We start from the raw sequence: 21,912 nt of genomic DNA, 5'->3' as shown, positions 1-21,912 counted from the left end.
ATCGTCAGTTACTACTGCAGCGGGCACGAGAGCACCGGGATTCCATCGTCGACCATTGGAAACGTGTTGACTTTTCAAGCGAATCACATTTTTGCTACATTTGATCGCTGGTCGCCTCCACAAACGCCGTCATCGAGGTGAACGGCAGCTAGAAATGCGCCTCGCTCTACAGATGCAAGCTGGTGGAAGCAGTATTGTGCTATGGGAGACATTCTCCTGTGCTTACATGGGACCTACGGTGGCAATCGAAGACACACTGACAGCTGCAAACTACCTTCATCCCTTCATGTTTGGTGTCTTCCCCGACGGCGATGTCGTCTTTCAGCAGTATATGTCTCGGAGGTAAAATCGTACTATAATGGTCTTAGGATAGTTACAGCGAACACATCGATGTTCGGCCACCAAATTCGCTTGAGGAAATCCAATGGAACCCATGTTGGTCGCCACCAGGTGCCATCAGCGGCGTGTGTAGACATCTAATGCCACGTACCTCCACAAAACTATCAACAAACTGTCGGATCCCTGATACGCAGAATCAGTGATGTATTTCGTTCCAAAGTTGGACAAACAAACTGTTAAACAGTTGGTTATAACGTTTTGGTTTATCAATGTACTTGGCACTTTGATTAGCATCTCAGCTTCACACATTTGCGCCCTTTGTGCCTCGTTTTCGGAACGTGATTATTATTTCTATATTTTTTTTTAGTTTTCCATTTATCTATCCACGTCCGCAAAAGACTGGTATACGAATGTTTCCCATTGCATTTAGAAATAACGTTGTTCTTGTTGTGTGCTAATCGTAATTCAGGTGAATGAATTTAAAAAACTAATGAATGGAAACATTTTCTGAAATTGTTTCGCTGGAATTCCTGTGGAGTATCTTGATTCATAATCAGCTGCAAGCGGCGGGTTTCGGAAAAGTGATCCGTTATGCGTGGTTCTTGACGAAATAATATCCAATTTGTGATATCGACGTTTCTTTCCAGAGTAAGATTCATAAGGACAAATGGCACTGTGCGAAATCTACCTTCGTGAGATGCTCGTGGTGTTCGAATATTCGTGTTTAGAATGCTTTTGCTGTCGACATTGTAACGTAGCAAGTCATTCCGTGTTATCAAGGGTGCTGTTAAATGATAGTGGCCAAATTTCATTTCATTGTTTATCATAGTTTCGAAGACAGAAAATTTCACCTAAACATCACAAAAAACCATTCTGTTGTTTTAAAATTGATCTAGTTACGGCAATAGATTAACTTCCAATATCGTATGGATATAATGAAAACTTCAGCTGCCAAAAGTCAGTTAACATTACAATTGTAATTGTTATTTTATGTGATATTGAAACATTTTAAAATTGATATTCAGTTATATTTTGTATGTGAGTGAGTGGGATTGATTTAGAGAGTGAATGAGAGACATATGAAATTGGGAATGTTTTATTTTGTGAAGATCTATGTGAAAAGCAAATCTTGGGGCCTTTCGTGGGAATAACCACAAGACATGTGACATAATTTGAGTGAGCATCGTTTTATAAAGGACACCCAGAAGATAAGTTGTTGTTGTTGTTGTGGTCTTCAGTCCTGAGACTGGTTTGATGCAGCTCTCCATGCTACTCTATCCTGTGCAAGCCTCTTCATCTCCCAGTACCTACTGCAACCTACATCCTTCTGAATCTGCGTAGTGTAGTCATCTCTTGGTCTCCCTCTACGATTTTTACCCTCCACGCTGCCCTCCATTACTAAATTGGTGAACATGTCCTACCGACCGATCCCTTCTTCTGGTCAAGTTGTGCCACAAACTTCTCTTCTCGCCAATCATATTCAATACTTCCTCATTAGTTATGTGATCTACCCATCTAATCTTCAGCATTCTTCTGTAGCACCACATTTCGAAAGCTTCTATTCTCTTCTTGTCCAAACTATTTATCGTCCACGTTTCACTTCCAATACATGGCTACACTCCATACAAATACTTTCAGAAACCACTTCCTGACACCTAAATCTATACTCGATGTTAACAAATTTCTCTTCTTCAGAAACGCTTTCCTTGCTATTGCCAGTCTACATTTTATATCCTCTCCACTTCGACCATCATCAGTTATTTTGCTCCCCAAATAGCAAAAGTCCTTTACTACTTTAAGTGTCTCATTTCCTAATCTAATTCCCTCAGCATCACCCGATTTAATTCGACTACATTCCATTATCCTCGTTTCGCTTTTGTTGATGTTCATCTTATATCCTTCTTTCAGGACGCTATCCATTCCATTCATCTACTCTTCCAAGTACTTTGCTGTCTCTGACAGAATTACGATGTCATCGGCGAACTTCAAAGTTTTTGTTTCTTCTCCATGGATTTTAATACCTACTCCGAATTTTTCTTTTGTTTACTTTACTGCTTGTTCAATTTACAGATTGAATAACATTGGGGAGAGGCTACAACCCTGTCTCACTCCCTTCCCAGCCACTGATTCCCTTTCATGGCCTTCGACTCTTATAACTGCTATATGGTTTCTGTACAAATTGTAAATAGCCTTTCGCTCCCTGTATTTTACTCCTGACACCTCTATAATTTGGCAGAGAGTATTCCAGTCAACATTGTCAAAAGCTTTCTCTAAGTCTACAAATGCTAGAAACGTAGGTTTGCCTTTCCTTAATCTTTCTTCTACAATATGTCGTAGGGCCAGTATTGCCTCACGTGTTCCAATATTTCTACGGAATCCAAACTGATCTTTCCCGAGGTCGACCACCACCAGTTCTTCCATTCGTCTGTAGAAAATTCGCGTTAGTATTTTGCAGCTGTGACTTATTAAACTGATAGTTCGGTAATTTTCACATCTGTCAGCACCTGCTTTCTTTGGGATGGAATTATTATATTTTTCTTGAAGTCTGAGGGTATTTCACCTGTCTCATACATCTTGCTCACCAGCTGGTAGAGTTTTGTCAGGACTGGCTCTTCCAAGGCCATCAGTAGTTCTAACGGAATGTTGTCTACTCCAGGGCCTTGTTTCGACTTAGATCTTTCAGTGCTCTGTCAAACTCTTCAAGCAGTATCGTATCTCCCATTTCATCTTCCTCTACATTCTCTTCCATTTCCATATTATTGTCCTCAAGTACATAGCCCTTGTATAGACCCTCTATATACTCCCTCCACCTTTCTGCTTTCCCTTCTTTACTTAGAACTGGGTTTCCATCTGAGCTCTTGATATTCATACCAGTTGTTCTCTTTTCTCCAAAGGTCTCTTTAATTTTCCTGTAGGCAGTATCTATCTTACCCCTAGTGAGATAAGCCTCTACATCCTTACATTTGTCCTCTAGCCATCCCTGCTTAGCCATTGCACTTCCTGTCGATCTCATTTGTGAGACGTCTGTATTTCTTTTTGCCTGCTTCATTTACTGCATTTTTCTCTTTTCATCAATTAAGTTCAATATTTATTCTGTTACCCAAAGAGTTCTACTAGTCCTCGTCTTTTTACCTACTTGATCCTCCGCTGCCTTCACTACTACATCCCTCAGAGCTACCCACTCTTCTTCTACCGCACTTCTTTCCCCCATTCCTGTCAGTTGTTCCCTTATGATCTCCCCGAAACTCTGTACAACCTCTGGTTCTTTCAGTTTATCCAGGTCCCATCTCCTTAAATTCCCTTTTGGAGTTTCTTCAGTTTTAATCTACAGGTCATAACCAATAGATTGTGGTCAGAGTCCACATCTGCCCCTGAAAATGTCTTACAATTTAAAACCTGGTTCCTAAATCTCTGTCTTACCATTATATAATCTATCTGATGTCTTTTAGTATCTCCAGGGTTCTTCCATGTATACAACCTTCTTTCATGATTCTTGAAGCAATTGTTAGCTACGATTGAGTAATACTCTGTGCAAAAGTCTACCAGGCGGCTTCCTCTTTCATTTCTTAGCCCCAATCTATATTCACCTATTATGTTTCCTTCTCTCCCTTTTCCTACTCTCGAATTCCAGTCGCCCATGACTATTAAATTTTCGTCTCCCTTTACTACATGAATAACTTCTTTTATCTCATCATACATTTCTTCAATTTCTTCGTCATCTGCAGAACTAGTTGGAATATACGTTAAGAACGTAGTAATTTTGTTATTTAAATTTGGATTTGCCTCATACTTTATTTGGTTTATAATTAAAAAGTAATGTAGTACACTGAGGTTTTGGTTATGTAAATTTACTTTCTGAATTCTGGTTAGATCTTGCCACGAGAATCATCTAGAAGTAATTTCTGATTACTAGTTCAGATCAACAGTCAATCAGAACTGAGAGCTTCCCGTGACGGTGGCAGGAGGAACCAGACTTCTGGTAAGGTGAATACAGGGTCAAAATAATAAATCAAATAGGGTAAATGCAGGAGTAGGTTTATTAATGAATAAAAAATAGGAGCGTGGGTAAGCTACTATGAAGAGCACAGTGAACGTAGGCAAGACAGACACGAAGCTCACGCCTACCACTGTAGTAGTTTAAATGCCAACTAGCTCCACAGATGACGAAGAGATTGCATAAATGTATAATGAGATAAATAGAATTAATCAGATAGTGAAGGGAGACGAATATCTGATAGTCATGCGGGACTGGAATTCGATGGTAGGAAAAGAAAGAGAAGGAAAAGTATTAGGTGAAAATGGACTGGGAGTAAGAAATGAAAAAGAAGCCCCCTGGTAGAATTTTCCACAGAGAATAAATTAATCATGGCTAACACTCGTTTTAACAATCATGAAAGAAGGCTGCATATGTATGTGGAAGAGACGTGAACACACGGGAAGGTTTCAGATAGATTCCATAATGGTAAGACAGAGATTTAGTAACCAGGTTTTAAATTGCAAGACACTTCCAGAGGCAGATGTGGACTCTGGCCACAATTTATTGGTTATGAACTGTAGATTAAAACTGAAGAAACTGAAAAAAGATGGGAATTTAAGGAGATGGGATCTGGATAAACTGAAAGAAACAGGGATTGTAGAGAGTTTCAAAGAGAGCATTACGGAACAATTGACAAGAATGGGGGAAAGAAATGGAAGAAGAATGGGTAGCTTTGAGAGATGAAATAGTAAAGGCAGCGGAGGATCAAGTAGGTAAAAAGACAAGGTCTAGTAGAAATCCTTCCATAACAGAAGAGATATTTAATTTAATTGATCAAAGGGGACAGTATGAAAATACAGTAACTATAGCAGTCATAAAGGTATACAAACTTCCAAAAACGAGATCGACGGGAAGTGCAAAATGGCTAAGCAGGAATGCCTAGAGGACAAATGTAAGGATGTAGAAGCTTATATCACTTGGGGTACGATAAATCCTGCATACAGGAAAACTGAAGAGACCTTTGGAGAAAAAAGATTCACTTGTCTGAATATCAAGAGCTCAGATGGAAATCCAGTTCTAAGAAAAGAAGTAATGGTAGAAAGGAGGGAGGAGTATACAGAGGGTCTATACAAGCGCTATGTACTTTAGGGCAACATTATTGAAATGGAAGAGGATGTAGATGAAGATGAAACGGGAGGTATGATACTGAATCGAAACAAGGCCCCGGGAGTTGAAAACATTCGATTAGAACCCCTGATAGCCTTGGGAGAGCCAGCCCTGAAAAAACTCTACCGTCTGGTTAGCAAGATGTATGAGACAGGTGAAATACCCTCAGACTGCAAAGAAAGTAGGTGTTGCCGAGAGTTAAAATTACCGAACTATCAGTTTAATAAATCGCAGCTGCCAAAAAAACTAACACGAATTCTTTACAGACGAATGGAAAAACTAGTAGAAGGCGACGTTGGGGAAGATCAGTTTGGATTCTGTAGAAATGTTGGAACACGTGGGGCGAAACTGACCCTATGAATTATAGATTAACGAAAGACAAACCTACGTTTCTAGCATTTGTAGACTTGGAGAAAGCTTTTGACAATGTTGACTGGAATACTCTCTTTCAAATTCTGAAGATGGCAGGGGTAAAATACAGGGAGCTAAAGGCTATTTACTAATTGTACAGGAACTAGATGGCAATTGTAAAAGTCTACAGACATGAAAGAGAGGCAATGGTTGGGAAGGGGGTGTGTCAGATTTATAGCCTATTCCCAGTGTTATTCAGTCTGTGTATTGAGCAGGCAGTAAAGGAAAGGAAAGAAAAATTTCGAGTAGGAATTAAAATCCATGGACAAGAAATAAAATCTTTGAGGTTGCTGGAGACATCGTAATTCTGTCAGAGAAAGCAAAGGACCTGAAAGAGCAGTTGAACGGAATGGACAGTGTCTTAAAAGGAGGGTATAAGATGAACATCAACAAAGGCAAAACGAGGATAATGGAACGTAATCGAATAAAATCAGGTGATGTTGAGGAAATTAGATTAGGAAATGAGACACTTAAAGTAGTAGATGAGTTTTGCTATTTGGGGAGCAAAATAACTGATGATGGTCGAAGTAGAGAGGATATAAAATGTAGACTGGCAATGGCAAGGAAAGCGTTTCTGAAGAAGAGAAATTTGTTAACATCGAGTATAGATTTAAGTGTCAGGAAGTGGTTTCTGAAAGTATTTGTATGGAGTGTAGCCATGTATGGAAGTGAAACGTGGACGATAAATAGTTTGGACAAGAAGAGAATAGAAGCTTTCGAAATGTGGTGCTACAGAAGAATGCTGATGATTAGATGGGTAGCTTACGCAACTACTGAGGAGGTACTAAGTAGAACTGGGTAGAACCGGAATTTATGGTACAACTAGACTAGAAGAAGGGATCGCTTGGTAGGACATGTTCTGAGGCATCAAGGGATCGCCAAGTTAGTATTGGAGGGCAGCAGCGTGGAGGGTAAAAATAATACAACGAGACCAAGAGATGAATACACTAGGGTGATTCAGAAGGATATAGGTTGTAGTAGTTACTTGGAGATGAACAATTTTGCACAGGGTAGAGTAGCATGGAGACCTACATCAAAAACACTAGTGTTGCAGTTCTTTATAACTGTAGACATGCAGAGAAAGTATTAGTGCAGATATAAGTAAGGATTCGACAGCCATTTCATGAGTCTTAGAGGCAATAAATAGTCAATACAACTTTAAATATCTTGCTACGAGAAGGGAAAAACTGAACGCGAGGTTCGTGGCCTCTGTCTGGTAGGTATTGGTAGGTATTAGGTGATGATTTCTTCAACTCTTCTTTGTAGCATCTAGATGATACCTGCTATGGCAGAGTGTAGGAGCATCGAGCAGACAAGAAACCTCAGAGGTAGGTGGATTGAACTGTGTGAAAGTGATAACAGTATGAAGGGAACTAAAACCTGCTTCAAGAGAATGCACCAAATTTTCCTGAAGAATAAGCCTAAGAATAAAATAAAGGAATTATTATAAAACTTGCTATGAGAATGAAATAAGAGAATATGAGCATTTAAAACTTCTGTGACCCCTGAAAATACGACACACACGTATATTGTAAAATAAATATATGGCACTTATTGTGAAACTCAATTGTAATTTCACAGTTAGTATAATTTCCTTGTATCCCCTAACTTGGCAAGGAACATTTGTGTAGTAACCTTCTATGGACATGGGTAGGCAAAAGAAAAATAGCAGGACGCAAAAGCGTGAGAAACTGTGCGATAGCTACTGTGCTAGCAATTGCGCTGAGATTATTGCACGTAAAGGGCCACACAAGTCACGTGGAAAAAATTGACTGTCGTTTTCACATAAAGTGTCCAGTATCGACAAATAAGTCGCGACACATTTTCACTTATTATGGCTCCTATCCCACACAGCGAAGTTTGTGGGAAATCCAGTTATGGCACTTGCCATATTCTCCTAATCAGTCAGGTTATCTGTAAAATGTGGCAACCCTGTAGGCAGCAGCAGTTCCTCAAGGACGTCTTATCCCCTGTGGTATTCTCCACTGACGCACGTGATCTAACAGCAGATAGCACCTCGTCTGCCGTCGCTTGCGACAGATATCTTGACAATCTGTCTGCTTTTGGACGCCGCACGCATCTGACATCTCCAGGACCCGTTTCCCGGAACCCGGCAGAGTCTGCTGAGCAGGAACTGCACTCCTTCGCCTTTGTCGTAGGCGGCAACCACCGCTCACCACTTTGGAGAGTATAAAATTCTTTACCGATGTTGAGTGGTCCTACATAAAAGAAATCTTTGACTTTGATAGCACGCTCGATAGCAAGAGACGCAGCCGACCCACTTTTGTATGATGAGAGTTGCACCACACCATGGCTGGCCACGGCGTGCCAAACTTCACGTGGGCCAAGCGTGCCGGCTGCGTGCGAGCCAACGCTCAGCCTGTCTCGGCTTTGCTCCTTCATTCCCGGATGTTCCCAGTACGGCGTGACATGTCTTTTAATACTGTGGTGTTGCATTCTTTGGTCGGCACAACTCCATTCACTTCAGTAGAATCGTGGTATCGGGTCTGTTTACCCACCACTGTTTGTTTGTGGTATGAAGGACATTCACAGGCCCATTGGCAGTTTACATAAAAGATGCAATCTAGAGATCTATCACCACAAGCCGTTAAAAATCAATAGGAAAGGCAGAAAGGAGAGATGAAATTTCTCAATATATATGATGCAGTCACATAAGTGGTGGGTATTGGAAAGTTGCTCTGAAACAATATTACAATACCGTGCACACAGAATTTAAAAATTTAATTGAAAAGGTACGAGACAAAAATTACAACAATCGACAGACGAGATTCATTGTCCCGTACGTGACGAAGCAGATTGTGCTACATTTGTAGTCATGCAGCACATGAGGAACATGTTGGTGTCAGTAATAAAATTTCTGAAATCACATTCATTATTCCACTGTCAGTACAACAATTTTCGGTGGAATTGAATTAGGAGTATGGAGACATTATACGTTACTGAAAAGTATGTTAGTTATGTGAAGAGGCATGCCAGGACGATTTATCGATGAACTAATGAAGGAAAAAGGAAAGCAAGAACGAAAATCAGGACATCCAGGACGGAGTTCAGACCTCGCATTTTAAGAGGACTTTATTGCACACTGGCCAGGGTAAGGTACTACAAAGGTGAAAAACTATTTCTTTCTGATTTAGGGATCCATTAAAAAAAATCCCATGGTAGAATGAACACATTCTGAAAAACACAGGAACTGTCCCTAAGCTCACCGCGAGGTCCGAATCATTCATTTTGGGTTCAATAAATTACAAAGCTAGCTTCCTAAACGTTTTGAAAAACTATTAATCTTACCTGTGTTTCAGAGATCGCTTGCCATTTCAATTGAAGGTGGTTCTGCACATGGGCATACATAACTGGTTGGGTTGCGAGATAGTTCCTGTTTTAATCACAAATCCTTCCACATTAAAACTGTCTGGGACATCTACATTATTTTCCTCAGGTAGTGTTCCCATGTATTCATAATGATGTTGCAAAAGTTCTACAATATTTTGATTAATGCATGTGAGTGAAAGACTTTTTCAATTATGAAGCTAAATAAGACGAAATTATGTGGGAGCCTCAATGCAACAGTCTGTGAAATTTCCTGCACAGATCTAGATATCGACAGCTTGTACTAGATAAAAATTGTATTACATCTTCACTGCGCCAAAATAAATAATACCGAAAATTTATTATGGTTGTGGTCTATATTGTTGCAAAATGTGAAATATAAAACCAATTCATATACATTGTGACTGCAGTACCATTTAGTTGAGACACGTTCAGTTTCCCCCTCTTTCCCTTTCTCTTTGTCAGTCAGTGTGGAGTGGTGGTGGGGGAAGTGTGCAGCAATGGCAATGCTGACCACTGAGGCACTCATGGCAGGGCACGGCTCTTGAACTGAATTCCAGGCCACCCCTGTGTTACACTAATGATCAAGACATGGGTGTAGCTCAAAATCAGTTTTATAATTTGTGATCCAATCAGAATACTTTCTTGTTTAAAGTTATTGTTAATCATTTATATCTCTCTTTTTTATTTCATGCAATTATTTCGCCAGGAACTCTTATGTTTTCGTCAAGCCACAGTATGTAGCTGTGATGTACTGAGTTTTACTGTGATTGTTTGCATTCTTATGGAAACTATATGCGATAAACTGTGTGAATACATTGCAATGTGTGCTCTTTAGCAAACCAGGGACGGTGTACATTTTGAGGTCCATGTATGGAAATAACTTAAAGCTGATCGAAAGTTAATATTTAAGATAATGAATTCGAATTAAACGAACAAAGTTTCCCGTTTTGCAAGTTAGCAAGACTAGCTGGTGGACCTAGCGTCTACAGGAGTGTCTAATTGATATTACACAGACTCAGTGCAGAGGAACTATATTCGCTACATAGCTATTCCCCTGACATAAGGCTCCTATATGATGAAATAGTCTGATTCGCATCCTTGTGGAAAGACTTTATGTGTAAGAGATTTTTCAGATTTTCTTAAGGAATTTCTTCCAAAAAATTTGCAACTCTATTAAATAAAACACAAAATAGAAAACTATAGGGCATTGGTCTGCACTGGGATTAGAACTGAGAGGTTACTCCACCTTTAAATTACATGTCTTGTGTGGAACAAGTTTTTTTCTCAAAGATGCTACCTTGTTTATTATTTCTCCCACACTTTCCTTATTATAAAGGAACCTAGAATGAAAAGATCTATTTGCCACGGCACTCTGACGCAAAAAAACAAGAACATCAGCACCACTTCAGGCACTGTCCCCAAACTTCACGTTTTCCAACAGTTCTGCCTACCACTGAGCTAATAGGACCCTGCTGGGAGGTGCTCTCTCTCTCATAGCAGTATCAGTTGCTGAGCCACATAACACAACGTGAAAGATAGAAAGATTTGTTACTTATGTTAAGTTCAGCATTCCTGGAGTCCAAAAATAAAATTACCATTCTCAGTGCCTCATCTTACATGAGGATTATGTAGCGTAAGTCACCGATTATGTTAATAATCCTAATCGAGGTGAGACTCACAGAGATGTACAGGGGTGTCTCACACAGAGAGCATCCCAGAGTACCCTGACAGCTATAACACCAAGGGTTGCTTCTCACCTTTTGGCAATATCAATGTGTAGTTTGTTTTGGGCGGAGGGGGGAATGAGGATTCTTTATTTATGTTAATACACAGTCAAATCACCAACAAGTTTTACATTTTCACCATACAGAAGTAGCTTCATCTTGATTTGAAATTACTACTGAGCCCAAGGAGAAAAATAAATTGAAGATGAAAGCTATTGGTTCCCATGCTGTCCTTTATGTTCCTTGTGTTTTTGTAGCTGATATTTTGAAATTAGCACTTTTGAATAACGACAAATTTGCTGCAGAATCCTTGAAAATATTACTACTAGGACCAACCGGCAAAATAAAGTGAAGATGAAAGGCAACGGTTCCCATGCTGTCCTTGATGGGCGATATGTTTTTACGGGTGGTATTTTGAATCTTGAACGTTTCAATGACGATAAATTAGTTGTAGAATCCTTCAACACATTCTCAGTTCGAAATTAATAAATTTACTTTTGAGACAAAGAAACATGTCATTGAATCAGCACGATTTTAGAAAGCGCGAAAGATGGATAAAGGGCAACAGGCAAATTCCGCATTTCTAGATTTCTTGAACGTTTTTGACACAGTGCCCCATTGCAGCTTGTTAAATAAGCTATGAGAATATGGAAAAGGTTCACAAAGAGTGGCTCAAAGACTCCTTAAGTTATTGCACACGCTATGTTCTGCTCCACGGCGAGTATTCATAAGAGAAAAGGCTATTGTCAAGCGTGACCCAGAGAAATGTGGGACGACCACTGTTACTATAAACTATTTGGCGCACACTGTAGTTGTTTGCCAACGATGTTGCAGTGTAAGGTGACACAGGTAAGTGACTGTAGGAGGGTACAAGATTAGTAGTTGCTGTGATGATTGACAGCTAGCTCTAAATGTAGGAAAATGTAAGTTAATACGGATGAATGGGAAAAACAAACGCATAATGTTCAGATACAGAATGATTAGTGTCCTGCCTGACACAGTCACATCGTTTAAATATCTGAGCGAAACGCAAGAAAGCGACATGAAATGGAAACAGCATGTGAGGATTGTTGTAGGAAAGGCGAGTGGTCGACTTCGGTTTATTGGGAGAATGCTAGGGTTGGTTGGTGGGTTGTTTGATTGTGGGGAGGAGACCAAACAGCCAGGTCATCAGTCCTCTTTCAAGGGAACCATCCTGGCATTTGCATGAAGTGACTTAGGGCAATCATAGAAAACCTAAATCAGGATGCCCGGATGCGGATTTGAACCGTCGTCCTCCCGAATGCAAGTCCAGTATGCTAAGCACTGCACCACCTCGCTCGGTGACAATTCTAGGAAAGTATTATTCATCCATAAAGGAGACTGCATATAGAACGCTAGTGCCATCTATTCCTGAGCGTTTGGGATATATACCAAGTCGGATTAAAGAAAGACGTCAAAGCATTTCAGAGGCAGGCTGCCAGATTTGTTAAGATAGATCTGAACAACATAGAAGTATTATAGAGTTGGTTTGGGAACTCAAACTGGAGTTTCTGGAGGGAAGGTGTCTATATTTCGATGAAAATTATTGACAAAATTTCCATAACCGACATTTGAAGGTGACAGCAGAACTATTCTGTTGGTTATAAGATGCATTGCACGTAAGGACTATGCTTTGCACGTAAGGACGATAAGATACGAGAAAGTACGGTTCATTCAGAGGCATATAGACAGTAGCTTTTCCCTCATTCTGTTTGCTAGTGGAACAGGAAAGCAAATGACTAGTTGTGCTACAGGGTACCCTCCATCACGTGCCCTAAGGCGGATTGCGCAAAATCGATGAAGGTGCGTAGACAGGAAGTGGAAAGGGAATGGGAAGTGAACTTAGCGGAACAACCCAGGACCACATGCACAGTCACAGGGTTAGCAAATATTTGCAACAATGTTGCGAGGTCCTAGCTCTGCCAGCGGCAGCTACGTAGCAAAATACTTGTCGTGGTCGTCTTGTAAGGTCTCTCATTGTGTGACGGGCGGCGCCAGGGCGTTTGGTTTTTAGGTAGCCTCACCTCTTGACGCTTTCTAACATCATGTTGTCGAGTACTAGCAGTAATGGACAGCCCGGGTGGCTGACCAGTGGGGTGAGGACATTACGCTGAGCAAAGCGGGAATTATATCGAAACGTTACAAGTAGTCGCAATCAAGCTTCAGCAGCCCATTAAAAACAGTATTGTAAGGTGCTTAAAACTGTTATTAGGAAGGCAAAGAGTATGTGGTATGCAAATGGAATAGCTAATTCACAGGATAAAATTAAAACCATATTGTCAGTTGTGAAGGAAGTGTCTGGTCACCAGCACAAGGTTGACGACATAAAGTCAGTTCTGTTACCGATAAATCACATATATGTACAGTGTTTAACGATCATTTTCTGAGTATTGCTGGTGAAATAACTAAAAATTTAGTTTCTACAGGAAATCGTATAACTTTCTTGGCAAATGCCTTTCCGAGATTAAAGTCTGAAGTACTCCTCTGTCACACCGACAAGAGGGAGATTGAGTCAATAATTAAATCGCTGAAGACTAAGTACACTCATTGTTATGATGGAGTGTCTAGCAGAATATTAAAGTACTGCGCTTCACATGTTAGCTATGTATTTAGCCATATTTGTTATTTTCCCTTTAGGAATAGTCAGTTTCCTGAGCGATTAAAGTATTCAGTAGTAAAGCTGCTTTATGAAAAGGGAGAAAGGAATAATTTTAGACTTATTTCTATGCCATCAGTGTTTGCAAAAGTTTTTGAAAAGGCTGTGTATGTAAAGATAATTGATCATTCTGTATGATACGATTTGCTATCAAATGTACAGTTCGGCTTTAGAAATCGTTTAACAACTGAAAATGCTGTATTTTCATTTGTCTGTGAGGTACTGGACGGGCTAAACAAAAAGTTTCGAACGCTTGGCGTATTTTTTGATTTACCTAAGGCATTTGATTGTGTTTATCACAAAATATTGCTCCATAAGTTGGACCATTATGGAATATGGGGAGTTGCTCACAATTGATTCACCTCTTACTTTAGCAACAGGCAGCAAAAGGTCATTATTCAGAATGTTGATAATGGCTGTGATGTGGGATCTGAGTCGAGTACTGTCAATTGAGCGGTGCCCCAGGGGTCAGCGTTGTGGCCGCTCCAGTTCCTTATTTATATGCCCTCTAGTGCTACAGGTAACTCTAAAATATTTCTATTTGCTCATGACACTAGCTTTATAGTAAAGGATGTTGTGTGCAACATTGACTCGGTTTCAAATAGTGCAGTACATGACCGCAGCCTGTTTCTACATAGGGTGCACAAGGTGGTAGATATAGCTTTCTCCGGCTTCTACTCAGTTCCGACCTAAATTGGAACCATCACATACTTAAAGCTACAGAGATAGCAGCAGCAGCAAAGGGCCTACCTAAAACCAGGTTGAAATTTCACTGCAGCAGATAGGTTCGAGAAAGGTGACTCGGTTGGAGATAGGAGAATGCCAGAAATATGATTCACTAGTGGCTGTAATCATTAGAGGACTTCTCCATAGGATCCAACGCAAGTATGTGTTTGAATGGAAAGACTTTATTTCAAATGCCAGACAGCATTTCTAGCAGATAGCTTAACACTAGAGATCTGAAAAGCCTGTGTACATTTCTTATAACCTCCACCAGCACAGCAGCTACTACTGTTCGTTATCCTTCTCACTCAACCTTCTCCTGTAACCCAGTGGATATATCGCAGAACCTCTGACATGGCATCGAGACAGAATGCATTAGAAATACTGGAAAAATATCTTGCAAATACCAGTTTCATATTGCAGTCCTTAGCCAAATGACTTTCTAAATTTGGTAATTTTATTAGGAGTTGTATCGTCTGCTATTGGTCTTATAATATACACTCCGGCAATCACCGTCTATATTCACTGTAGCGGTATTTGTCTGGAAAAACCACTTCACTTGGAGGCAATGCCATACCTCGATTTATAAAGCCGGTTTAACCTTTAACATGGATACACTTCGCTGCCCCTGAAGAACCAAGACTGCTTGTGACAGGAATATGCTCATTCCGGCTGTGTTTCTTTAACATAAAGCGGATTTTAAGAAGATTCAGCCTCTCTTTCTAAGACACAGTGGTACCACTCGCAAGAAAAACTCATGAGACATGTCCACCCATCACTGATTTTCACACTGGGAGCATCAGTAATTTGTCGGGTAAATTTGGTAAGAGCTAGTCAGAATGCTCCATTCATTCACAAGACATCCTTTGTGCTGAGGCATAGAACCCTTCCATAACAGGGAGAACGTTTGTGTTGCAGAGACGTTTGTTGAAAGGAAAACTTAACGATTTCCAAGAACGGTGACATGTGATGGATGGGGTGACAAGTTAGGAATATCGGGAGGAATGCATTCAGTGTTTTTCTCAGCTATTTTTGTTGATAGGTTCTGTTAGGACTTCCATACACACAGTCTGAGACATAATGAAAGCTCCTACAAAACTATTTCTGTGACACTTTAAAATTTCCTAGAGGCCAACTTGGCTCCCCTTTCATAGCCATATGATGTCAGTATAACACTGAGTACCTTTTAGATGCGGCTGTGATGGTGAGTTGCTACACTAACATTTCACAGCACTGCGTCAGACATGTTAGGCATGAAAAAGCATGCATGGCTAGACGCAGCTCACATGTCCCATTAGAAATGATAGGAACAATTCACCCTGTGCTATTCCGGGAAGCACTGGAACAGATTTCTATAGCGTGGCCTGTGACGTCAGTATCCACAGGTAGAGAGGTACTGCAACAGCACGGGTAAATGTGCGTGTGGCACAGTAGTGTCTCACATATGGGACTGGTGTGAATGTGCCCCTGGTGTGCATGCTCTGAAGTCCTGTAGGGGGCAGTTGCTGTTGACCATAGTCTGAAAGCATTTTTCCACACGCAATGAGTGTTTGTGCAATGCATTATTTTTGGCTGTTTAAGCATTGTGAGCATGTGTGCGTAGCGTCACACATGCATTCTCTTTTGATGATTTATGAGTTGTTTTGGTGTCTGTTACATTATTTTGTGAACAGGTGTGTAGGCTGTGCAAAGCACGATTTCAGTAGTTGATGTTTAGCAGGCGTGTTTGTATCGCCTTTTACAGGTATTATTTTGACTACTTAAGAGTTGTTGCGTCTCTGCACATCCTTGTGCTGCATTATTTCGGTGATTTACTAGTAGTTTGCAGTTCTGTAGACTGTTCAGTGCATTATTTCAATAATTTATAAGTTGTTTGCATGTCTGTACATCAGTGTACTGCATTATTTAGATAATATACGAGTGGTTTGCGGTTCTGTAGCCTGTGTATTGTGACCCCATGCATGTCAAAGCGAGTGTTTTGTAGCAGTAAAATAAACCACATGAAATCGATCGCTAAATAAATTGTTTCAAAATAAATAAAGTACATTCCTTCCTCTCTCCGCCAAAATTTGAAATTCTCTCCATGATGTCATTGCTACATTGCTATATCTATGAAAGTCATCTTGGATCCGATATCTTGAATAATTTTGGCAGCAACGCAGAGTAGAGTGGCGTCCTTGCTGACCTACTGCTTCCGTGGTCATGAAGTTCATGATCGCTGGACAGTTCGAGAAGTCCGCATCATCCCATCTGTGATACCCCCATGGGAGCCAAGTCACCCTGGAGTCATTCCGTCGATAGCTCCGTTCAGAAAGAAAGCACCTGCATACTAGCGATATGATAACCTAGCCCAGAATGGAGTATAGAAGTTCTGATTCCCAACGCTATAGTGAGTTTAAAATTAGTTGTGACTGGTGATGTTTGGCTCATCAGAGGTGACGCAATGCTGTTGCCTAGGTGACACCAAAGGTGAGCCAGCTTTACCTATTGCGCCGCTAGCGGTTCGATTGGTAAAGCACCCCTGTTATCACGACGCAGATAAACAGTACCACGTGTAGTCGCGCATTAGATGCATGAAGTTCGTCAGCTCTCGCTTTAAAGTAGCAGTTTTTGGCGTTGAAGTGTTCTATGCTCTTCAGGTGTTGTGTTCGATTGTTTCATGTTAGCGCTGAATTAATAGTAACAGTGTACCATCTCTGAATACAAGATTCAAAATAAAAGTGGTCGTCCAGGAACACGCTCACCAGCTAAGAAAATGCTGCAAATTATTCCTCCGAATACGACAGATGTAATGAACAATGCTTCATACGATTCTGATGAGGTAGACCAAGCTCCAACAAAGCACTGGAGGAAGGTGGATATTTTGCTTTGTGTACCAAGAAATATTCCATTGAATAAAGTTGAACCCAGAGAGCATAGTACGGAGTTAACGGAACTTGTAGTGCCGTACAGGCAAAAAACACCAGGCTACCAAGCCGACGGATTACTGTAGCTAAAGCGATAGACCATTTTTAAATCAGGCTTCCTGTATATCTGATTCAGATAAATCCGAGTGGGAATAAATGGGCAGAGGTAAAACTAACGTGGCAAAAAACGAAAAGAAGTTTATGCTCAGTGAGGCTGAAATGCTAACAAAAAAAAGCCTTTGCAAATGTTACACCACAGGACTATTTTCGAGTTGTCAACCATACCAATAAGGTAGTTGAGGAGACATGAAATCATGAAGCACTGATGAGTTTCGAGTAATACGTAGCTTCTCTTATTGCCAAGTTAAAGTCGTCTTCTCTTGCCAAATCGATGAAAATGTTGAGAAAGAAGTGGATTTCGCTTCATATCATTACAATTTCGTCTGGACTATATATAAGTGTTATGAACCTAACAGAATGTCTATGATTTCGTTCGATGTCTATTTATCATGCAATATAAAACTGATCGTAGCAGTGGCTTTCATTGCAGAACACGCCATTCCCGATGTGTGTGTGCGTGCGTTTGTTTGTAGGATAGAATAGGGGAGGATCAGGTTTCAGGCCAGATAATTGCGATGTTCAGCTCTGAAACGCTGATTTTTCTACTGGATTACAGTGTGTCAGAACCATACAAGGACAGTGAAAGTATACGTCAACGAAGCTAATATCAATCAGTGAATCATTTACATCTATCGTAAGAACCTCTCTAAAATATCGTTACCCTCTGATTTGGAAAGCATCATGACATCAGGCGTTTTCCTGTTGTACCTCCATATCTGACCCACTGTCTACGTCGCTCATTCTTGCTAAACTTCTAACTCTTGCCCTGGTAAACTTCGGCATGTCATAATGAAATCGCTGTAATTTAAACACACCTAATTTGTGAATGAGGATTTAATCAACCTACAATAAAATTTCTCAAGTCTTCTGTATACCCAATGATTGGATTCCCGTCATTGTCCGGCATACATAGTAGACAGAAAATAAATAAACCCCTCTTCAAAAGTCCAATGATGATTCTTCAGCTTGACATCAATGGACACATACAACCTCACTTCCGTGAAACGAATACATAAATGGTGATGTGCAAACAATTTACAATTTGGTTATTACTTTAGTGAGTTTAATGATTTCTTAGATACCAAATGCAAGTTCTCCTCTAAATTAGAACTGACAGCAGTGCCACAAGATAGCACACAGCGAATTTTTCATAGTAGTCGCCAAAATTCAAGGGCACGTGGGATGTGTTTGACTAGAAGAATGTGAAGTGGCCATGCTGATCCGACGTAATTAGTTGCTGCCCACTAAAAAAACCATAAGGAATTCGTTATCTATGAAATTAAACAAAAACCAGAATTAATTCCGTTTGTCATTATCAATCTTTACAATAAAACATGTGACAAAAACTGGCAAGTCAAAACTAACACGTTTGCAAGTACGTTTGGGCGATCTGTGGTCTGATTCTAATAAATTTGTAGCAGTACAATGACGTTATAATTGTGAAGATGTGCTGTCATTGTCAGAGTATTAGTATCAAAGGCAGATAGCTCTACAGAAGAATATAGGCTTGCAGTTGTGGCCAGAATTCAAGCAATACTGATCGTAAAATCTGCAAGAAAGTCTTCTAAATGAAGCTTGAAGTTATTAAAAGTCAGTAAAAATGATTTTGCTGTCCCTAGGGCTCATGCTCCACCGACCATGAGCCATCTTAATCTGAAGGCTGATTTTGCTACTGGATTACAGTGTGTCAGAACCATACAAGGACAGTGAAAGTATACGTCAACGAAGCTAATATCAATCAGTGAATCATTTACATCTATCGTAAGAACCTCTCTAAAATATCGTTACCCTCTGATTTGGAAAGCATCATGACATCGCAGCATTTGTGCACCGCCGCCGTCAGTGTCAGCCAGTTTGCCGTGCCATACGGAGCTCCATCGCAGTCTTTAACACTGGTAGCATGCCGCGACAGCGTGGACGTGAACCGTATGTGCAGTTGACGGGCGTGAGGTCTCCACAGTACATCGATGTTGTCGCCAGTGGTCGGCGGAAGGTGCACGTGCCCGTCGACCTGGGACCGGACCGCAGCGACGCACGGATGCACGCCAAGACCGTAGGATCCTACGCAGTGCCGTAGGGAACCGCACCGCCACTTCCCAGCAAATTAGGGACACTGTTGCTCCTGGGGTATCGGCGAGGACCATTCGCAACCGTCTGGTGATCGTCGAGGGGACACTGAATAGTGCACGGTACATCCAAACCGTCATCGAACCCATCGTTCTACCATTCCTAGACCGGCAAGGGAACTTGCTGTTCCAACAGGACAATGCACGTCCGTATGTATCCCGTGCCACCCAACGTGCTCTAGAAGGTGTAAGTCAACTACCCTGGCCAGCAAGATCTCCGGATCTGTCCCCCATTGAGCATGTTTGGGACTGGATGAAGCGTCGTCTCACGCGGTCTGCACGTCCAGCACGAACGCTGGTCCAACTGAGGCGCCAGGTGGATACGGCATGGCAAGCCGTTCCAGCATCTCTACGATCGTCTCCATGGGAGAATAGCAGCCTGCATTGCTGCGAAAGGTGGATATACACTGTACTAGTGCCGACATTGTGCATGCTCTGTTGCCTGTGTCTATGAGCCTGTGGTTCTGTCAGTGTGATCATGTGATGTATCTGACCCCAGGAATGTGTCAATAAAGTTTCCCCGTCCTGAGACAATGAATTCACGGTGTTCTTATTTCAATTTCCAGGAGTCACCAAGTCTCTGCGACATTGCCAGGTTCTCCACGAACATCATCACCTCCGCAAAAGGTACTGACTAGGCTAATGGCAGATGAATCTGTCAGATGGTTCAGTGTCTGGAACAACTGTATTTCCTCATGCTTAGCTACAAGCTTATTCCATAATTCTGTGTTATCTGGTGTACCCTCTGTTACTACATCATTCAATGCTTTAGCTGTCTTCTGGACAGTAACATCGTGTATCTCCTTTCAACTCTTACTGCTCATTCACCCACAATACATATACGCAACAACAGCCAAACTGAAGAACGAATAGCCCAGAATCCCTATACTGCTTCACAACATGACTAAACCTATGTCACATGAAACAAGTTACAGGTACAGATTCAAAGCACATTGGAGAATGCTCAAGTACCGAGTGATCTAAAAGTCAGTATAAATTTGAAAACTTAATAAACCACTGAATAATGTAGATAGAGAGGTAAAAATTGACCCACATGTTTGGAATGACATGGGATTTTATTAGAACAAAAAAAAAAAAAAAAAAAAAGAAACAAAGTTCACAAAATGTCCGACAGATGGCGGTGGACAGCAAAACATCAGAGACTGCGCATGACAATTGTGTATAAAAGGAGCTGTAATGAGAGAGAGAATCAGATGCGCCAGCAGTCGTAGCATGTTGACGTTACCTGAAAAGGCATGCTTGGCCTCCCAGGTCCCCAGACCTCAGTCCGTGCGATTATTGGCTTAGGGGTTACCTGAAGTCGCAAGTGAATCGTGATCGTCCGACATCTCTAAGAATGCTGAAAAACAACATCCGACGCCAATACCTCACCATAACTCCGGACATCCTTTACAGTGCTGTTCACAACATTATTCCTCGACTAAAGCGATTGTTGAGGAATGATGGTGGATATACTGAGCATTACTTGTAAAGAACATCATCTTTGCTTTGTCTTACTTTGTTATGCTAATTATTGGTATTCTGAACAGATGAAGCGCCATCTGTTGGACATATTTTGAACTTCTGTACTTTTTCGATTCTAATAAAACCCCATGTCATTCCAAGTATGTGTGTCAATTTGTACCTCTCTATCTACATTATTCCGTGATTTATTCAATTTTCAAATTTATACTGACTTTTTGATCACCCAGTATTTACACTGTAAACATTTAGCAGTCCAAGATTCTGCCCGCTATTGTTACCCCAAAACTCAGACACATCAGCCAGTTCCTATGGCATATCCCAAGTACTCCCTACGCTATTGTGACACTCTATTGTAGATCCATGTGTATAACACATATCGAAAATAACCAACAGTTTCTCCACTCACCCCACTCTGTTAGCACTGTAGGTTGAGGTCCACTCTGCATGCTGCGTGGACGACGCAAGTTCTGATACCTACTGAAGATGATACCACAACTTCTGAGGCAATTTATAGCTGACTAAGACAGTGGCCAGACTGCCATATTGTCAGGTTGTGTCCACAGCTCGTGATCGTGTGGTAGCGTTCTCGCTTCCCCCGCCCAGGTTCCTGGGTTCGATTCCAGGCGGGGTCAGGGATTTTCTCTACCTCGTGCTGACTGGGTGTTGTGTGATGTCCTTAGGTTAGTTAGGTTTAAGTAGTTCTTAGTTCTAGGGGACTGATTACCGTAGATGTTAAGTCCCATAGTGCTCAGAGCCATTAGAACCATTTTTTTGTCAGGTTGTCAAACAACGCACAGCTGAGGTTGGATGAATACATAGAGAGACACGGCTGTCAAAACCAATAAATTACTCTCTATTTGTACATCAGCACTGTGTCGAAATAGGGACGTGATCACTCTGTCTCCCC

The 21,912-nt window shown here is 41.1% G+C and overlaps 1 protein-coding gene across 2 annotated transcripts in view; it reads right to left on the bottom strand.

The window, feature by feature from the left end:
* LOC126291554 (serine protease 1-like) overlaps positions 1 to 21,912 on the bottom strand; it is a 212,735-nt gene that overhangs the window by 179,825 nt on the left and 10,998 nt on the right. The gene's annotated exons all lie outside the window — the stretch shown is intronic.

The sequence above is a fragment of the Schistocerca gregaria genome, chromosome 9 (genome assembly GCF_023897955.1).
Source record: "Schistocerca gregaria isolate iqSchGreg1 chromosome 9, iqSchGreg1.2, whole genome shotgun sequence".
Classification (NCBI taxonomy): Eukaryota; Metazoa; Arthropoda; class Insecta; order Orthoptera; family Acrididae; genus Schistocerca; species Schistocerca gregaria.
This window is presented reverse-complemented; position numbering and strand designations above follow the sequence as displayed.